Source organism: Garra rufa, chromosome 22 (genome assembly GCF_049309525.1).
Source record: "Garra rufa chromosome 22, GarRuf1.0, whole genome shotgun sequence".
Taxonomy (NCBI): Eukaryota; Metazoa; Chordata; class Actinopteri; order Cypriniformes; family Cyprinidae; genus Garra; species Garra rufa.
Genome location: NC_133382.1, coordinates 25,032,859 through 25,055,625, shown reverse-complemented (window position 1 = coordinate 25,055,625; position 22,767 = coordinate 25,032,859).

Sequence of the window (22,767 nt, the reverse complement as noted above, 5' to 3'; positions counted from 1 at the left end):
TTGGGTTTGTCTGTGTATGTTTTTTTACTCTTAAAGATTTAATAACCATTGACTGCCATTATATGGCTGACAGACTGCAACGGTTTGAGTTAAAAATCTTCATTTGTGTTCTACTGAAGAAACAAAGTCACCTATATCTTGGATGCCCTCGGGGTAAGCAGATAAACATCAAATTTTCATTTTTGGGTGAACTATCCCTTTAATAGATTTTTGTTTTTATGAACCAAGATTTATTCTTAAATCCCAATTTATCTTTTGTTCTATATGCTGTTTTTATTTGATGAATGAACAGTGCATAGTGCGCCTCCCATCTAATAAATGGCAAAGCTAAGCTTTGTGCTTTGTTACTTTTGATATGCAACAAAGTCTCAGATTCAAATTCAGTTCACTTCATTAGGAATTCAAGCAATAAATACCACTCCATTTTGGCAGTCTTTAAAGGAACACTCCACTTTTTTTGGAAATAGGCTAATTCTCCAACTCCCCCTGAGTTAATAAGTTGATTTTTACTGTTTTGAAATCCATTCAGCCGTTCTCCTGTTCTGGCGATATCACTTTTAGCATAGCTTAGCATAGATCATTGAATCCTATTAGACCAATAGCATTGCGTTCAAAAATGACCAACGAGTTTCGGTATTTGTCCTGTTTAAAACTTGACTCTTCTGCAGTTATATCGTGTATTAAGACTGGCAGAAAATGTAAAGATGTGATTTTCTAGGCAGATAAGATTAGGAACTACACTCCCATTCCGGCGTAATAGTCAAGGAAGTTTGCTGCCGTAACATGGCCGAAGCAGGCGCAGTAATATCACGCAGCACATCGCAGCACAACGTGACCAACTGCATGCACAGGGAGCGTTCCTCGTTGGAAGTTACCTAGCTGGGAACTAAGTTCAGGCGCTGCATGATATTACTGCGCCTGCTGCGTCCATATTACGGCAGCAAACTTCCTTGACTATTACACCGGAATTGGAGTGTAGTTCCTAATCTTATCGGCCTAGAAAATCGCAGCTTTACATTTTCCGCCGGTATTAGTACACAATATAACAGCAGAAGAGTCAAGTTTTAAATAGGAAAAATATCGAAACTCGTTGGTTATATTTGAATGCGATGCTATTGGTCTTCAATGATTCAATCGATTCAATGATCTATGCTAAGCTACGCTAAAAGTGATATCGCCAGAACAGGAGAACAGCTGATTGGATTTCAGAACGGTAAAACTCCACTTATTAACTTTATTTCCAAAAAAAGTGGAGTGTTCCTTTAATGTGGCGTGATAGATCGCTGTAGCTTAAACTAGGCACTCGCCTGTGCGTAATCAACTGAATAGCAAAATACTTGTGATGGGTTTTATTTTTGTTCTGAAGCATGGTTGCCAGGTTTTCACAACAAAACCCACCCAGTTGCTACTCAGCCCAATCGCGTTTCAAGGGGGGTCCATGGTAAAAATTCTGGGAGTTAAAATAAAATTTTTTGGCAGGGATCCCCTGATAAAATTCGCATTCCAGGGGCTAAATATCAACTAACCCGCAGAAATGAAAAACAACCCGCGACAACTGTGTTAAAGTAGTCCAATTGACCCTTCGCAAACATCTTGACTGACAGGTGATCTAACCAGTCAAAACGTTGAATCTGCCATTTTGTCTGACAAACAAATCGGACAAAAGAGTAGATGGTGGGAATTACAGTTACAAGAGCTTTTAGATTTTTACAAATTTTTTAAAAAATTCTGTAAATGATGAAAAATGTTTGGTTAACGCGACCTCTGAGCGTATTATACATTTACACATGTAATGCAAAGCAACCTATATTGTGCACATTCCCTAGGAATCGAAACCGTGACCTTTGCTACAGGTTTTTGTATTGGTCCATCTACCCTAACAGCCAAACTTCTGCGGCATCCTGGGCCATTTGAGTGGTTGCCATTGAGTTCATTGGGAATTTTGACAGATAGGCTTCTCCAGGTGTTATAAACCTCCTTTTGGAAATCCAATTTGTTGTATTCCCTCTTGATTCCGAATTGCCCCAGCTCTTTCCACACCCTCAAAACATATCTTGCGCATTGTTATCCATCAACTATTCCCTTGTGCTTTCTCTAGCATGCTGGTGCCATAACATCCCACCCCATATCCCCAAAACACACATTTGTACACGCATCCCCTGCATGGACCTACGATACCCATTTTATCACCCTATCTAGTAAATGTATATGGCACTGTGTGAATCAGTGTCTTTTATTAATCACCAAAATGTGAATGTGAGTTTGTTCGAGAGGGAGACGAAGGGGTCAGACGTACCTCTTTGGGCCGACAAGCAAATGGGCGAAAAAAAACAAACAAAAAGGTCTCGTAACCAGGCGGAGGGAGTGACTCAGACACAATCAATTCTCCATGAGCTCTCAGTGGAGCTTCGAAAGCCATGGAAACAAAAACAACACTCCCAACTCAGGTTTACAGCTCAAGGACCCGTCCTGTTTATTTTCAACCTCCAAAACCAACCCTATTATTATTCCTGCAGCGGTCGGAGTTGACTTGTAAAATACTCTGTGTGGGAGGGATGGAGAAAGCTTTTTGAGTTCCATCACAACAAAGTTCACTCGAAGGTGACAAAAGCGCTCTTTTTTGCATGCCAACACCTGGCCCTTATCTAATGGCCTAATTAGTCTGTAATAAAGGAGACTAATGGGCTCTGTTCATTTTAACTAATGAAGGTGAATCACCTGGCTTTTGGCACCCTATCCCACCCACATTAAGAGTAAATGTTGAGTCCTTCAGTGTAATTATAAATAATAAAAGTTCATTTCATGAAGCTTCTGTCAGATATTTAATGTTTGTAATTGATGTTTGAACGAACTAAGACAGCTTTGTCAAATTTGCTTCGTTTTAATCATTTTCTGTCCTTCCATCTCCTCCTCTGTCCTTTCTTCCGATCTCTTCTCCTCTCCTGCAGTGACCGCATGATTTATGCCTCTCTCCTAGTCTGAGAGTACATAAATACATATAAAGGTTGTAAACTCCCACTATCCATAAAAATGATTAAAGCACCTATTTTGGTTAAATCGGTGCCTGCCCACAACTGTGTTTGATTTTCCACCTAAACCAGAGCCATGTGACGTTCTGCTCAGACTTCCAGGTCTACACACACACAACTCATACACACCCTTCTCCTAGGGCAGGAAATGAAAGCCAGAACAGGAATGGGAATAAAAAAAATATTTGGATGTCATCTTTTGAAGATGTGTATTTTCTGATATTTAAACCAATAGCTGTCTGGATGGTGCAGGGCTTCTTCTAGCATTAGACTGATTGGAGCGATCTGTTATTGGTTATTAGAGACAGGTCTGTAGCTACAGGCAAGATCTATGAGATCTTTTACAGCTGAAACTGCATACAGATGTTCAGGATCAGAGTGCTACCTTTGTGTGTGTTGTATATGCCATTTAGAAATGGTGGTCATCTTTGTCTGTACATTTAATGCCCTTCAGCATGACGCTCTCCAGTCATGCCCTCAGTGGGATGAATGAAACTAATGAAGCTCATATCTATACCTCAGTTGGAGCAGATTTGTATTAAAATGTACATAATTAATTAATGCACTCAGTTGAATGGATCATTGATAAAGTGAAGACAATGTACACTACCAGTCAAAAGTTTTTGAACAGTAATTCAAAGTACAGCAAAAACAGTACAATTTTGAATTTTTTTTACTATTAAAAATAACTATTCTGTATTTTAAAATGAGAAATTATAGAAATTATTACTTTTATTTGGTCATTTCAGCCATTTTGTGGTTTGATATATAATAGTGACCACTAATCCGGGTAACCGAAAACTGGCGTCATGAACAATGGAGTCTGTGTTAGCAATACTGTAATACTGTTTCAGATTGATTTGTACATTGTAAAAGACTATTTATTTCAAAGACAATAAATATAATGTCTACATATTTATTTTTTGAGGAGTATCCTTAAAATAAAGAGCATAATATTGTTACAATCATCTCTTAATAACTGTAGTCTATTGTTTATGCAACATGACATTGAGTTTTAAAGATTACAGAGAATTAATATTATGAAATTGTATGTACAATGTAAATAAAATAATAAGCTCAAACAGTAAAGCAAGCACTAGTATAGACAATGTCAATGATTTTTCCTTATTAATGTTATTTCAAAAACTGAAATATTCCATTCAATAAGTGTTTGTCCACTAAAATTTATAGCAGATCTTTTGCGTGTAAAACAATGTTACGGTACATGAAGTATTGCTTAAGAAGGCTCAGTTTTCTCTGGCAAAATCAGATGCATACCTTCTGGTGAAAGAGAAGAGAGAGAACGCTAGTATTTTTTGTTCTCTGAGAAAGAAAAAAAACATGAGAGATGGAGAGAGGGGGCTTCAGGTGTAAAAGCAGTAGGGGGCTTTTGCTTGGCTCATGAAGAATGTCAGCTGGAGTCTTGATGTTAATGTAAAAATCCTGGGTGAGTCCTTCAGGCGAGCCACTCACCTTCCCTGTTGAGGCAGATCACCAAGGTGAAGATTCAGTATGTTTTATTCCATAGAATAAACGGCTACAAGGACAAAAGCCAATAGGCTCGTTTACAATAGCTTTTTCTGAACTTGTCAGTTGTACTTTATTTTCCATTTACAAATGTATATGTATATGCAACATATGAGACTAGTTAATGCTCATTAGTATCGTCGCTCTAAGTTATTAGGCTCTGGAATCAACTTTAAGCCGTCACTTAATATGTATGTCTCTTTGTTCTAATATTAGAAAACAGTTAGGGTGGTCACCACACTTCACCCCCTTCTGTATTAATGCTGTGGTGGGTAAGGGTTAAACACCGGGATAAGGAGGCCTACTGTTGCTGGCTAACATGCCCAGTTGGAGTTTCTGTGACCTGGGGTGCAAATCTGTCTTAACTAGGTCCTCTCCAGAGAGCCAGAGATGCAGGCTGGCAGATCCATCATTACGGGGGGTTGTGTGTCTGTCCGCAGTGCAGAGTGTTTGAAAAGAAAGCCGGAGTGAGGAGAATGTAACAAAACAAAAAGAAATGAACGAAGAACAGAAGTAAGGAAAATTCATGTTTTTGCATACTGTTTCATAATTCTTTTACATCAAGTCCTCAGTGTGACAACTTACCCCTTGAGAATTCGAATTGAAAATTCTAAATGTTTTCACCAGTTTCAACATGAAAACTTAAGTTTAGCAGCTGCCTTAAAATGTTAAGTTAAATCAACTTAAGTCATTTCAACTCACAAGTTAAATCAACTCATTTTTATTGTAAAAAGTTCAATTGACTTGTAGTTTTAAGCTGATTTAACTTAAAATTTTTAGGCAGCTGCTGAACTTTTTCAGTTTTTAAGTTGAATCTGGTGAAAACGTTTTACAGAGTATAAAAAGAAATTTGTACTTTGTAATTTCATGTATTTTAACAAATTTATAAAACAGGGTTGAAGATCAATAAGTCATTATCTTTTAAATTTCAGTTCAAATTCCTGTCACACTTATGAATGAAAATATAAGAAAGGGAGCCAATTCTTCTTCTAAATTTGGCCTATTTTCACACTACTAGTCAAAAGTTTTTGAACAGTAAGATTTTTAGTTTTTTAAAGAAGTCTCTTCTGCTCACCAAGCCTGCATTTATTTGATCCAAAGTACAGCAAAAAGAAATATTTTGATTATTTAAAATAACTGTTTTCTGTTTGAATATATTTTAAGATGTAATTTATTACTGTGATTTCAAGGCTGAATTTTTAGCATCACTACAGTCACATGATCCTTCAGAAATCATTCTAATATTCTGATTAGCATTTATTAATAAAACCATTTATTAATAAATATTTATTCAAATATAATAAAACCATTAATATTTTTTATTATGATGTTGAAAACAGCTGGGTAGAATTTTTTCGGGCCTCTTAGATGAATAGAAAGTTCAGAAGAACAGCATTTATCTGAAATGTATAATGTTACAAAAGCTTTTTATTTCAGATAAAGGCTGATCTTTGAATCTTTCTATTCATCAAAGAATCCTGAAAAAATGTATTTAACTGTTTTAAATATTGATCAATTGATAAATGTTTCTTGAACAGCAAATATAATAATTTTCTGAAGGATCATGTGACACTGAAGACTGGAGTAATGACGCTGCTTTGAGTAATTAGCTTTGATCACAGGAATAAATTACATTTTAAAATATATTGTTTTAAATAGTAAAACTATTTCAAAATGTTACTGTTTTTGCTATACTTTGGATCAAATAAATGCAAGCTTGGTGAAACTTCTTTAAAAAACATTAAAAAGCTTACTGTTCAAAAACTTTCGACTGGTAGTGCATGTTGTCACATAAGATCAATGTGTCTTCAATAAACTATAGACTTTTCCTAGGCAATAACAGTGGAAACTGTCCAATATTTTTTGCAGCCAAGATTTTATGGTATGCGCCTATCCTAAAAAATATTCATTGAAGTAAAAACGGTGACAACCAGCTCCGTACTCTCGTTTACAGTGACAGCTGGCTTTGTATCACAGCAATATTGTTAGCACTGGAACGCCTCAGGCCAGGTGAGAGAAATATTATGTACAGATAAAGGATGAAGGCTAAAACCTGAAACCATCCTTGGCTGTATTCCAGCTCTGCAGTGTTTGTATCCCCAACATGTCGTCACCTTTTCAGAAGCCCAATTTCACAAGGACTTTGAATTAACCATAATTAGAATCTTGGCTTTTGACCCTTTCGAACACAAGGGATGAGGGTGTGTGAATCAGATTGGTTCTACTGTGATCAGTAACATATGTGAACTGGGAAGAAGATGAATGTGCTCATGCCAGAGTCTATATCAATGAGCTGTGGTTTATGCGGCCTGCGATCCAGGTTTAGCGTTGTGCCAGTGCCAGGCCTGTGGTTGATGTCTAAGATATAAACTGATGTGTTGAGAAGCAAGGGATTTTCTTTCATGCTTGTATGTTTCCCGTTAAAGGTGCAAAAGCGCTTCCTCCCATTTCTAAGTTGATCCAAACATTTGGTAAAACATAATTTCATGCAGGTAGGGATATGTATTTTATGTTGATGTCCCTGAATATATAAAACACAGAAATCTACCATCCAGCACGACGGGATTTACCTATGCCCTGCGTATGAGAGTCTGAAATGAGGATGTGAATGTTTGTGTGTGTGTTCACATGCTGGTAAATGTCATGCTCTTTCTCAGTATGCTCTATCAAAAGGTATGGGACCTCGCATAGCAAAGCACTCAGAAAATGGGGAAGGAAAATATCACTCACGCATTTGGCAAACATTAGGTTGCGGTGCTTTTGATCACAAATGTGATCGAGTCGAGTAAAGCTCAAATAAGAAAAGATTAATTTTCTGAGAAATGTTTGTTTTCTTTGCAGGGAAATAAGCAATTTGCTTTTTTGAATTATATCCAGTCCAGGTCTGTGTGTGTATTGCATGAGTAACCTTAACAAAATAATTCTCGAACCTGTTTACAAATTACTGTCGAGCAAGTTAACATTCAGGGTTCAATGGTATAGTTTATTAGGCTCAAAAAAAAAAATATATATATATAATTTCAACTCGTCCTTTGTTTTCTTAAATAAAAGGCATTAATCAAGGTTATGACGAAGTACTTACAATTGCATTGGATCATTTTTGGAGGATTTAAAAGCAGAAATGTGAAGCATGTCATTTTATAAAAGCACATTATTCTTTTGTTAAACTTGTTTATTATTTAATCCTCAAAGTCACCATTTTTACAGTTATTTTAAGACGTTATGTTGTCTGAGCAACAAAGTTGCTTACTTCACACAAAAAGGTTAAGCGATTAGTAAGTTACACTAAATCATAATAATTTGTCCCTGTTATGCCATTTTAAGGTTCCTAATATTGTTTTGGGAGTCTCCTACAATAGTATTATATGCATGCAAGGTCAAAAAACGCTTTAGTTTTTTAAAATATTAATTTAATATCACCTGATATTCGAGCGATTCTCGAATTGTTCGTTTGAAGCAGTTCAAAGATTCATTCTCTCTAAACCCCTCCTTTTCATGAGCCTACTCTGCTCTGATTGGTCAGATGACCCTGTGTCAGAATGACATGCCTATTGCCTTCTGTATTATGAACGCTCCATAGAACATCTATTTTTTTTATACTTATCATACTTATAGTCCACAGCATAAATGAGAACACCCCCTCTGATTAAATATAAAAGATGTATTTTCTTAATGATCATATAATATAATTCATAGAAAGATGGCAACATTTAAATGTAATAAACATATTCTTAACACTAGAGTGTTAAGATCGGGTGAAATACCTGTCCACTGAAGGATTTTCACCTTGGGAGAATGAATATCTTTATTATCATGTTGAAAAAATGCCCAACAATGCAGGGAATGAGGAGAGGGTATCTTCAGTTTCAGTTTTTTTTTTGTATTACAAACAGTTGTGTGTGATTTCATGACAACACTGATAAAGCACAACTCCCTCACACCTTCAGCACTCATACATCCGTACATGAGAGCTTTACTATCACTGAACGTCACTGTGGGAACCATACACAAAATGTTATGGTGTTGCTAGAGGAGTACACTGATCATCCTACTCTAGCAACACCATTAAAACACTGTGCTCACCATAACATCATAACATCACTGTACTCCTCCTCTAGCAACACCATAAAATTTTGGATGCTGTAAGATCTGTAAGATCACTCTCTCAAGTGTTTTATTGTGTTCAGCATTAAGTCTGAGTATGATTCAGTGGGCTATATAACACTTTTAATTGTCAAGAAATTACTTATATTTAACAGTTTTGGTTCAACATCTTACCTGTTGACCAAAACTTGCCTTAAAGTTACATCAAACATTGTATGTAGTTTTATTTGGTAACTTTCAGGAGGGTGTACTGATTTTTGCAACACAACACTGTAAAACCCGACAAGTTACGGTAACTCAAACCGTTTTAGGAAACTGATTGCCTTAAACCATTTAAGTTTGGTAAAACCCAAAAATATGAGTACTATAAACTCATATACATTGAGTTTAATTAACTTATTCTTTTTAACATTAGCTTAGGCAATTATTTGAGTTAACTCAACTTTAAAAATGTAAGTTTATTCCACTCAGTCAGTTTGAATTCAGGTAACAAATCCAACTAAGTCTTATCAACTTTTTGCTACTTGAATGGTTTGAGGAAACCGATTGCCTTAGATGGTTTAAGTTCATCAAACTCAAAGCAATAAAGTTACATAAGACGTACCAAAAACACTGGTAATAATGACAGAACAGGTGGGTTTTCTTAAGTATTTATTGAAATACAACAAATGTTTTAAAGCATAAATAAAAATAAGTGATCTGTTTAGTTAAAAATATAATATTTACGCTTTATCTTATCAGACTTTTCACCAAATAAGCAAAGACAGCAAAAACAAGGAAATGTTTAACAAAATCCCTTTTTAAAATACTAATTATAATTGATAATATTAAAAATAATAACAATAAATGATATGAAACACAGTGGATCAATTTTAAAATAAAATATAAAAAAAAGGTTTTCCTTAAATTTTGTATAGAAAGTACTGTTAATCTTAAGTATGTATACTATAAGGGAATACATTAGTGCAAAAAAAAAAAAAAACCTGTACACTGAGCCAAGACTTGGCAGATATCATCTTTAGATACAATCAAAACATCCAAGTCAAAATTATTTATACAATGCTTTTTACAATACAAGTTGTGTCAAAGCAACTTTACATTACTGCAGTGACCATTTGATCTGGATACAGACTAGACCTGGTGGCTACAGCAACCTCAGAATAAGAAAGAAACAGACTAATATTAACATAGACGCAAAAGTTCCATGTTGCCACAAAGTCAGATTGGAGGACTCATCTGGTTCTCGTGGTCTTGCGTCGATGGCCGTCTAGGTGATGAGGTCTTCAAGGATGATCTGTCTCTGGGGCTCATCTATTTGACGTGGTTTCTGCTGTCATTCCATTGGGTTTAAGAATAATGTTCCCTCTTCCTCCTTAACAGTGATGGTGACAGCTGCCATCTGCACCTGATCAGGCTCCCGTTTTCTAAATGCAGTAAAAGTTTTGTTAGTGTACGTCACCAAATATCATCATATCTAAACAAATCAGACATATTTACATTTTCATAAATTACAATAAAGGTGTGAAGGATCGGGAAAGTGTTTATTCAATAAGGTATGTACACAATTTAAAACAAAAAACCTGTAGTACTTTAATTTTCACATCACAACTTCCAGAGTTGTTTATCAGCAGGATTTTCAGATGTGAATATCAGCTAAATGTTTTAGAGATTTAATTTAATTTACATAAACTCATTTTACTAATTTACTATTTAATTTGACAATCTAAGGTTCTTTATTACAGAACAGAGAGAAAAAGTGATAGTTCACCCAAAAATGAGAATTACTTACTCTAATGTTGTTCCAAGCCCGTATTCCAATTTAAACCCTGTGGCTCGTGACGATACATTGAGGTTTGAGACACAAAACTATCGGTCTGTACAAAAAACTGAACAGTATTTATAATATTATTTACCTTTGATCGATCGCAACGTTCTACTGTCCTCACAACAGCCGGCGCGTGATGCGTCAACGTGATCTGCCATAGTAGATGCAGGCACGGAAGCGGTCTGTCATGTGTACACATCACTCATTGTTTACGTAGTGCATAGTGGCTACTCAAAATGATAATGACTTGTGCTTATCCTGATTCTGGCAATTGATTAAAAACTAAAAGATTACGTTTTCTTGTGCAAACCCATCCGGGAGTGTTGACTTTTCACCGACTACAATCGCCAGAGCACGCTGACGCACCATGCACCGGTTGTTGTGAACACGCTCCATACAGCGGAGAGTTCCGGTGGATCAGAGGTAAATAATGATGTAAATACTATTAAGTTTCTTGAACAAGACAGACAGTTTTGTGTCTCAAGATCTCAATGTATCACCATGGGCCGCAGGGTTTAATTGGGTTTTGTCTGTGTATGTTTTTTTCCCCTCAAAGATTTGGTAACTATTGACTGTCATTATATGACTGACAGACTGCAATGGTTTGAGTTAAACATTTTTGTTTGAACTATCCCTTTAAGGTATTTTTAATGATATCTGAGAACTTTCTGAGCCTCCATAGACAGCTACGCAACTGGAATGTTCCTAGATCTATAAAATATATTTTTTTCATCTGTATTAATTAAGTATATAACTATAACTATAATCACAACTTAAAAGACTTCACTGGTATTCTTCTGAAGCAATACAAAATAAAAAAGACTGACAGAATGACAGCCAACCTGAAATTTAAGATGTCATTCACTCTGCCAATACAGACTGAATCAAAATGGTAGCACACTACAAACATTACTGGTCCTTAGATGTCATGATGTTATTCTTGTGGGATGCTAGTTGAGGTTTGCCATTTTTCATCTGTGCTGTGTATTCACCATTGATCATTGTTTAGGTCTAAATTTCAAATCTAATATTCACATAAAATTACAGTATTGCTTCAGAAGAGCAGAGATTGAATTTGTGTTGCTGGTAATTCTGGACACAATTACAATTGCAATTGCATCATCAAAAAATAAAAACTGAAGAACTTTACTTTTTATAACGTGACAAATTACATCTTGTAATCTCGTAATAAACACTAAAGCCAATCAATTTGTATATATCCTAAAGCCCATCATATAAATATAATGTGAATTCTACTTACTTCATTTTAGGCTTTTACTGCAGCAGCTTGTTGCCAATGACATCACACCACCCCTTAGCTCTGAAAAGATTGATGTAAAAAACATGACAATTTGTTAGTATGAATTTTAAATAAGACAACATGAGGAGCAAATAACAGTCTAAAATGTTAACTAACTTAAGGTTAACAAAACAGAGTATAAACGCTCCTCACCGGGCTTGGGCGAGTATAGTAACGTTAAACGTCAGCGTCACATGGATATTCTAGATGAAACTGACAAACCAAATAATAAAAAACGATTAACAAAAAGTTTAAACATTTTTGAAAATAGGGAATGTGTGTTTGCTTTACCTTGCTTCGGAGCTGTGGCGCGAGTGACGGTTAAAGATGTGGAAGATAACAGTTAACGTTAGTTCGTCTGTCAGCCGCCTCTCCAGTTTAAAAATAAAAATTGCTGGACTCGTTTGTGTCCGACTGTGAGAAACCACAAAACATATTTATTAATTTATCACTGACAAACCGTTGTGTTTAACACTGCATATTTAACACCTCCCGTTGATAACTTTGATGTAATGACGCCATAGCTGCTTGATCTTTGCTAGACAACGTTATACACAATAAAGTTGACAATAAAACACAAGTCGTTCGAAAGTGCTTAAAACAGCAATAAAGAAGTTTGAAAAGCTTAACTTGCCTGATATTTTCCAGGACTACGTCGCAATCCATCCTACTGTGATCCCGTGACATGAGTGAGAGGATGAGCAGACGTGATTGACTGAAAAAATGCGCGCGGTTTTTGAAAAAACCCGGAAAATATTTAGCCTCCAGTAAAAGTAATTATTTTAAAATTATAAATCTAAATCTAAATGAAATAGATGTATGTATTTATTATATTATCGTTATTATTATAGTTTATTATTATGGTTGTTTAATTATTATTAAAAGTAATATATTACCATTTAGTTAGGCTATTTATCTAGTAATGAAACATCTAATAATCTAGAACTATATTATACAAACGTGACTTCTCGAAAAACTATATTAGAAATCATGGATTAAGCTTATATTTATTTTAAATATTTTGTGATCGGCCATAGACATAGAGTGTATGGCAATAATAGATTAAATTAACTTCTAGTAACTTATTTAAAATGAGTTCTGCTTAACCTAATTCGCGTTTGAGTTTACATCACTAAAATGTATTGAGTTGAAATAACTTTTAGAAATTTTTGAGTTAAATTAACTCATTTCATTTAACGAATTCCACTGTTAGGTTTTACAGTGAACCTTTTATCACTTTGATAAGAAAATTGTATTTTTCTGAATAATTTTAACATTCTTCTTTGGTAACTGATCAGACAGACTTGCTGGAATTTTATATCTCTAAAGGACCTTAACATGTCTTCTGAGTAAAGAGTAATTTCTTGATTTTTTAAGTTTCAGACAGGGTGTATTCATTTATGCTGTGCACTGTACATGTTGTGATTCATTGGAGCCAGTTGGTCCAAATAAACTGGGTGCTGCGCCATCTTTCAAAAGCAAGCATTTTGTGAATCTCGCATTGAACCAAAGTCCCTTTAAGACAAGTCATTTCACTCTGCGGCCATCTTTGAAACACGCCTTGGGCTTGCAAGTGCAGCTTCTTTGAATAGGGAAACATCACATTCTCCAAAACTGTTCACCAAGCTTATGATTTGAAATCACCAATAAAATATGACAACAACTGTATCATTAATGTTGTTTCTTTTGCTCAAATAGAGTTTAAGAAACAATGTAGAACATAGGTGGGAATTCTGCAAATATGTTACCCCATGATGTGTAGCTGTCACACAAGACTAATGACTAATGACTCGTTTACACTGTTCGGAGTCAGTTCTTTCTTTTGGGAGACAATAGAGTGTTTTCACAACGTGTCATCATTTGACCATATTGGTTGCACTGAATGTAAACAATGCCACTGAACCGAGAGGAACTCACAAATTTTGCTGATTATTGCTGCTGAAAATGGCCAATTATCGTCATGTTTTGGGCTGTACTAATCAGTCGGACTGGGAAAAACATTTAGAGTACTATAGACTGCCAAAAGTTAAAACAAATCAAGGAGAAGAGTGTGAAAAAACTGTCTGAGGAACAAAAGGCATTTGTGGTTGTCCAAACTGAACCAGGATTTCCAGGGCTAGACTCTTGACAACTTTCGAGTTTGTTCTTATCATTTCCTGTCAGGTAGGTGAAATATTAGGCTAATATCTTAATTAATACTGCTCGTACGTATCTTTACCATCTATTAACTTTAGTTTGTCAAAATATTGCGTCCTTTCCATGGTTTAGACAGCATAAATTAGCAGAACAATGTATTCAGTAATACATTAACTCTGCAATCCATGCTGTTGTGTACATCCGAGTATCTCCAATATGTCCACGCATCTGTGTAATTGACCAAACTGTGACATAAGTGCAAACCCTCTATAACTATACCATGCACTTTTGGCTTCACAACTTTGCAGATCGTTTACATTCACATCCAGCTTCATTACACACTACATGAAAGGCAATATTGAAAATGGCATAATATTAAAACAGTGAGCATTTTAGTTTCCATATTGTACGGTGGCCGAGAGAGCTCAACGCGCTGCAACTTAAGAAAACACATGCAACAGAAAAAAACGACAACAAATTAAAAAAAACATCTTCATCAGTTTGACAACACAGGCGCTGCAAATCCTCGCAACGCAAACACAAATACGGAAACGCTGCAAACACAAAAAAAGCGCTGCAAACACAAAAAAAAGCGCTGCAAATAGCACGGAGCACAACGGAAATGTTTCAGGGGGACCTCAAAAAGTGACGAACCCATCTGGGACCTGATTATTTGTTCAGTGGCTGTTGGTCAGAGCAGAGGTGTTATCGGTGAACTAAAAGGTGATAAAGATGAACTTAGTGATGGGAAAATGAAGCTTTTCGAAGCGCCAAGGCTTTCCCCTCAACTGTATCGTAAAAAGGTTCATTCCTCGAAGCTTTTCAACACGTTGCACACTAACGGCATCTTGTGGTCAAAGGTGGAAAAAGTTGCTTTCGGGTCCCAGATCTCAAAGCGATTTTGGACAGTTTCATCAAATAAATCAATTTGTGCTACGAAGCCATCAGAAATAAAAAAAATGTAATTTTACTTGAATGAATCTGTAAATAAACTTTTTTATAAAATTATACAAGTATAAGCATGGTTCATGTAGGCATATATGTTCAAAGTAAATTAAGAATACTGTTGACTAATATTATTATTAATTAGAAGTGATTATGAAGCAAGGATAACTACAAAATTAACATTTTGCACAAAACTACACATGTACATATTTATTCGTATTATGATTTCTTCTTAACAAAAAGTGAATGACACTTGAAACCTGCGCAAGCGGTTTGTGTTATTTGAATCAGAACATGAAGCAGTCACGTGGTTGTATGCGAAAACGAAGCTTCGGACGTCACAGGTCACGTGGTTATGGCAAAACGAATCAAGCTCCGTACAGTGCTTCAGTGTGAGATATTTCGTTTTTTTGATACAAGCTTCAAAGCTTCGATGTCAAACGTCACATCACTAGATAAACTATCACCTTTTAGTTCACCGACAACACCTCTGCTCTGACCAACAGCCACTGAACAAATAATCAGGTCCCAGATGGGTTCCTCACTTTTTGAGGTCCCCCTGAAACATTTCCGTTGTGCTCCGTGCTATTTGCAGCGCTTTTTTTGTGTTTGCAGCGTTTCCGTATTTGTGTTTGGGTTGCGAGGATTTGCAGCGCCTGTGTTGTCAAACTGATGATGTTTTTTTTAATTTGTTGTCGTTTTTTTCTGTTTGCATGTGTTTTCTTAAGTTGCAGCACGTTGAGCTCTCTCGGCCACCGTAATATTGGCCTCATTCACTATTCACTTTCCAGAGCCTCACTGTACCTGTATTTTTGCTTGTTGTAAAGAAATGGAGGGACAGGACAAACGTTTTCAACATTATGCCGCAAACGCTCTCAAATAAGCGTAACTTGTATTGAACTGGGAATATTCCTTGTAATGTGGATCTCATGTTAAATACCTTTTGAGTTTTAAATAAGAAAAATGAGCTCTTGAACTGACTTAAACCTGAAAGATTCCTCTGTTAATCTCAAACCTTGAACACTGATTATGGGTGCCTCCCCTTTTGAAGAAACACAGAACAGCAGAGTATTTCCATTCTAAGCAGATCATGCCAAATTAGTGAAATGTGCTTTCAATTTCACCCTTCTAAAACAATAGATGTTAAACAAGCTAGATTTTTATCTTATGCAAAACTATACAATGCTATTCGAATCCTCAAGTGTTGTGTGTGCCCATATATCAATAACATTTTTCCCTGCTTTAATTGGCCTTTAGGAGAAAATCACAAATCTGATCACTTAAAAAAAAAAAAAAAGAGCACACCTCTTCTTAAAATGTATATGATTTTAGATATCATTCATGTGCGTAGTGCTAACAGACCAAGACTAAAGTTGTCCTGTTTTAGCAGCCAGAACATCTTGAGTTATGAAGTTTGTGTGTGTGTTGTGTGCATGTGTGTTTTGAAACAAAATGTCAGATGATGTCATAGGTTCTGTTCCTTGGTGAGCATTTTACATTTCTCTCTGTCCTCCCCCTCTTTTTTTATCAGTATTGGAGAGAAAGTAAAGGCCAAATGCCTTTCTGTCATGTTTCAGGCTGCTTGCTCATGCAACAGCATGTGTTCTGCATCCCTCTGGAGAGCGACATACATCATAGCAATACTGCTAACTCAGCACAGAACACTGCCATAGCCATAACCTTATAGCCTTACCCCAGTAAGCAGCACAAATGAGATCAATGCCTTGAGTCGCAGTTTAACAAACCAGCTTAGTTAAACCATTTAGCACCTTTGGAAATATTTCAGCATTGTGCATAATTTATTGAGGTGGATATGGTTTATGTACACATTATGAAAGCACAGTAATCCTTTCCATTTAGTTAGGAGACATTGAAGGATTTGTACCTTAACCAGGATTTGCTACTTGTTAATCATTTGAAGGTTGCAGGGGGAGGGATAGTTTAATCCAAATTAGCATTTGATATGACAAAATCTGTGTTTTTGTCTGTTTAGACAAAAGACAATAAATATTAAATGTAGAAATCAACTATCAACCCTATTTTTCCCGTAAGAGCAGGCTAAGTTTTATGGGTCATGCTTCTGGTCTTCGAGTCCAGCTATTTTTAGCTGTACAAAACTGTTTGTTTTGCTGCTTAATATTTCAAATTGATGTATCTTACCATATTATTTTAATGTATTATCTTAGTTATGAACACACTGGTTTGTAGTGCAAACAGTTTTACTGTTTACATGGCACTTCAGCCATAAAACTCATGGATTCGGATGGTGGATGTCATATGCTCGGAATAATAAGAATAAATTTAGAATAAGAATAATATTTAATAATATGTTATGTATTATTTGATTATTTAGGTCTGCTGTTTAAAAATTGGGAAACAGACATGCTATAGTTGAAATTGTTTTCTATTTTGCATTTTATCTCAAAATGATGGAGGTCATTAAAAATGTGAGATTAGCAGAAATAAGTCTCTTATTTATATAAGGTAAACAAAGATGCTTGGTTTTTATGTATATAATACATTCTGTATTTTAAAACTGTATTGCCGTAATCATGACCCATTTCAAATGTTTATCTGCTTTTCTTTCTTTTTTTTTCAACAGCTCCCACTTGCTGGGGTGGAGCGGTTATGAAATATTGTTCTTGTAAATACTTTCCAGCATTTCAGTATTTTTCTTAGAAAATAAGCAAATTACAGTGAAATGCAACAGTTACCGTGCGCTGTTCGTCAGTGATCAAAATGGATTTAAACTGTGAATTTTTCATCTATTTATTCTTGTAAACTCAGAGATGTGGATTCGGACAGCAACTGACCCATTGCATAAAGGGCATTTGACCTTCTTTTCACATTTACTTTGTAAACACTGGGTCAGATTTTGAAGTTGGAGGAGAAAGTGAGATGGGAGTTTATTGACATGAGTGCAGAGTACGCATGTGCATCGCAGAGCTAGACAAGATGAGCATTTGAGGTTAAAAAGTATATAAATTGTTATAAAAATAACCGATTGTTTTGCTAGATAAGACCTTCCTTCCTCAGGTGGGATCATTTAGAGCTCTTTCGAGCTGCATTTAAACGGCATTTTGGAAGTTCAAACCCGTTCCTGAAATGTTTTCCTCAAAAAATATCTTGGATGACAAGGGGGTGAGTAAATTATCTGTAAATTTTTGTTCTGGAAGTGAGCTTATCCTTTAAATTACCACACAACCTTGATATTTGTCAAAAAACAGTAGGTAATTTGGTCGCAGGTGGTGTAAGAAAAAACACGGACATTCTGGATTCGGACAGCAATAAAATAACCAACTAACCCCTGTAAAATCACTTAGGTACCCATAAGAAACTATTACTTTCCAAATCTAGCTTTTGTAATTCTTAGATGGCAAAAAGTAGTACAAAAGTAACATAATGAATTACTTTCTATAGAAAGTAAATAATTAATGGAAATACTTAAATTTTTTCGCTACTTTTTATGAAGTAACATAATATTAGATTATAAAAGTAACTTTCCTCAACACTGCCAATGAACCAGCAAGGACTATCTAATGACCTCCTTAAACCAGCTAGAAACCAGCTTAAGCTATATTTTCCAACAAACAATGCCGCTCTCACACTAAACATTATGTAGTATACATTGCAGAGCAAAGAGAAAACACGCTGACAAACAAGAAGCAGGTTACTTCTGGTATGAGATCTCAGCTTTTAAATTTTTTTTTTAAAGAAATTCAAACAATAAATACCATTTTGTGGCTCTTTAATTTGTTGTTACAGATCAGTGTCAGTAGATCATCTACCTTATTAGATTAATGTCACATGAACCGATCGTCTTTTCTTCTTTACTTAAAGCACGAAAAAAACATGAAGGCACATCAGAACGAACGGTGGAAAGACATCAATACACACAATTTTTACAAGTTTAAGTCCACCGAAGTTAACCTACTTTTCTGTCTTATGATTGGTCAGATCACCTGTCAATCAAGCTGTTTGCGAAGGGTCAAATAAAGGATTAGATTTACTCACCCACTTGTCATCCAAAATGTTCATGTCTTTCTTTCTTCAATCATGAAGAAATTGTCAGGATTATGTCTGTGTTTTGTCCTGTTCTGTATTTCCCTAGTGTTTTTTCCCCTCTGTTTCTAGTTCTAATGGTTTAGTCCTTGTCTCCCCCCTTCTAGTTTTGTCTGTGTTAGTTCAGTCTTGCCCATATTTGTATTTCCCCCTCGTTATCTTGTTATCTCGTTTGTAACCACGCCCTGTCCTTTGTGTATTTAAAGTCTGTGTTTTCACTCTCCCCTTGTCCGTCGATGTTACTCTGGTTTGTTTTCTCGCTCCATGGTTTTCATTTATTTTCAATAAATCTCAGTGTTTAGTTTATTCCGGTTCCTGCTTCGTCACTTCCACTCTTCAACCTGCCAACAGTGTGACAGAAATAGGTTTTTGAGGAAAACATTTCAGACATTTTCTCTAGTGATGGGAAAATGAAGCTTTTCGAAGCACCGAGGCTTTCCCCTCAACTGTATCGTAAAAAGGTTCGTTACTCGAAGCTTTTCAACATGTTGCACACTAATGACATCTTGTGGACAAAGGTGGGAAAAGCTGCTTTCGCGTCCCAGATCTTAAAGCGATTTTGGACAGTTTCATTAAACACATCAATTTGTGCTATGTCAGAAATTTTACAGTAATTTTACTCGAATTGATCTGTAAATAAACGTTTTAATAAAATTATACAAGTATAAGCATGGTTCATGTAGGCATATATGTTCAAAGTAAATTAAGAATAATTTTGACTAATATTAGTGTTAATTAGAAGTGCTTGTGAAGCAAGGATAACTACAAAATGAATATGCACAAAACTACACATGTACATATTTATTCGTATTATGATTTATTCTTAACAAAAAGTGAATGACACTTGATACTTGCACAAGGGGTTTGCGTTATTTGAATCAGAATATGAAGCAGTCACTTGGTTGTGTGCGAAAAGGAAGCTTCGGACGTCACAGGTCACGTGGTTATGGACAAAACGAATCAAGCTCCGGTACAGTGCTTCACTGTGAGATGTTTCGTTTTTTTGATACAAGCTTCGAAGCTTCGGTGTCAAACGTCACATCACTAATTTTCTCCATATAGTGGACTTCAATGGTGCTTGCGAGTTTGATAATAACCAATCGTTTCGCTAGATAAGAGCCTTCTTCCTCGGCTGGGATCGTTTAGAGCCGTTTGAAGCTGCATTTAAACTGCATTTTAGAAGTTCAAACTCGTGGGCACCACTAAATGGAGAAAATTCCTGAAATGTTTTCCTCAATACATAAATTCATTAGTACGAAAGACATGATCATCTTGGATGACTTGAGGGGTGAGTAAATTATCTGTAAATTTTTGTCATGGAAGTGAACTACTCCTTTAAATTACCACACAACCTTGATATTTGTCAAAAAACAGTAGGTAATTTGGTCGCAGGTGGTGACAGAAAAAAACACCTACATTCTGGATTCGGACGGCAATAAAATAACCAACTAACCCCTGTAAATGCTTAGGTACTCATAAGAAACAATTACTGTCCAAATCAGGCTTTTGTAATCCTTAGATGGCAAAAAGTAGTGCAAAAGTAACATTATGAATTACTTTCTATATAAAGTAAATAATTAATGGAAATAGTTACTTTTTATGGAGTAACATAATATTATATTGCATTATAAAAGTTACTTTCCTCAGCACTGCCAATGAACCAGCTAGGACTATCTAATGACCCCCTTAGACCAGCTAGAAAACAGCTTAAGCTGTATTTTCCAAAATTCATCTGTCCAAATATTATTTTCAGTGGAAATACACGACTCCTTTTATTTAATGGTTTAATAATAGTATGTATGTATGCATGTATTTATTTATTTTCTCCCTCTCTTGGCATCACCTCTCAATATGTGGTCTTGAAAGCCTTAAAATACACTGCACTGATGTTGATATTCTTGTGAATAAGCTTGAAAACTGAGTCAGCAAATGTGTTGGAAGGCGTTCAGCAAAGAGTAAAAGAAAACACAACCTGTCAAATATCAAAGAAGTGTATGGCTGTGCATACATATGTGTGTGCGTACTCTGTGCTCATTTCCATTTTAGTGGCTATTTAGCAGCACTAGGGGGCCCTGCAGGGCTGCATTAGTGTGATTGTGTGATTTGTGTGTGCGTTGCTGTGAACCTTCCCGTGACAGATTTAATATCAGCCTTGCCAGTGACATTGACTGTTGAGAGTTCATCTTCTGTTAAAACCCTGATACTCTAACATGACATCAAACCCTCAGTGACCAATAAGCACAATGTGTTCAGTGTGAAGCTGTTTTTACAGAGACTGAAAAGAAAAGGGGGGGGAAAAAAAGAAAAGAAAAGAGGAAAGACAGGTGGACGCAACAGTTGCTGCTGTCCCTCAAAGCAATCTGGCCGAAAGGAGAGCACCTGTCGGATGTGTAACCGCTTCACGAAGAGAAAGAGAGAGAGAGAGTCTGTCTCTGTGTTGAGATTCTATGATGATGAATAAGATTTAATTATTCCTGCTTAAATGTTGGTGCACTTTCAGGTGAATGATTAGATCTGTGTGTCAAGTACGCAGTTCTGAGCCTAAATCTTTTACTGCTTCTAACTTTTTAAGAAAAAAATTGTATTGCTCAGATGTTGCTGTTTTGTAGCTCACGAGGTTTAGACTTAAAGATTTCTTAGTAAGGACGCAGTGATACCAAATTGTTTATTAGCCGTCACTTAATTTTTTTTTTTTTTATTAGACTTTGTCAATATTGATAAAATAAAATAAAAATAAAATCGCAAATATCTCAATTTAATTTAATTTGTTTCTCCTATACAGCAAAGAGTGATTTTTCCATCCTCCGGTTTGTGTGTGTGCTGTTATAGTCACTTCTCTCTATTGGTGTGTTAGGTGAGCTGCGCCATTTGTTTTCCCCATAGCCATGACATTGCTGTGTGTGTGTGCGCATGAGTCTGCTAGACTCATATGAGACATTACAGGATAGCTGAGCCTCTCTTATGGGCCACAGCTGCTCATGGCTGTTGTAGTGCCTGTGTGATGTCATCTTTAATGGACATGCATTTCCACTGGGAAACGTGAGGGTGGGTGATGATCTTCATAAAGCCACCTGCATACTGGTGCATATGTACCACTGTGTACGTGACCTCTGAAAGAGAAGGAAAGGTGGGTTGGGATATGAATTGATCAAACTGAACTCCTTGGTGGCTTTGTTTCCAGGAGATGATAGCATTACTGGGGAACAGGAAAATCAATGATTTTTTGGAAATGAACGGGGTGTGTGAGTGTGTGTTAGGGTGTGGAGGGGGGTTTGCATTCAGGGTCAGACCCTTTATGCAAACCCTACACCGTCTTGAGTAAAGGAGAGCCCCGCTGGGGACGTAAGGTGAGACACTGGGGCAGATGGAAGGGTGACAGAGTGAAGGTGTGTGTGTGTGTGTGTGTGTGTGTGTGTGTGTGTGTGCATGCACTCTGGTGAATATGTGGAAATTGCAGATAGTATACTGTCTGTCTGTCTATTCATCTATTTATCTCTCTGTCTGTTCATCTGTCTCTCCGCCGGTCCATCTATCTGTCCGTCTCTGTCTATCCGTCTATATATATGTCTGTCTGTCTATCTGTCTCTCTCTTTTTGTCCATCTGTCTGTCCGTCCATCCATCCATCTATCTATCTGTCTGTCCTTCTATCTGTCTGTCCTTCTATCTCTTTTTGTCCATCTGTCTCTCCGTCCGTCCATCTATCTGTCCATCTATCTAGCTAGCTAGCTATCTATCTATCTGTCTGTCCTTCTATCTATCTCTTTTTGTCTATCTATCTATCTATCTGTCTGTCTGTCTGTCTATCTGTCTGTCCTTCTATCTATCTATCTATCTGTCT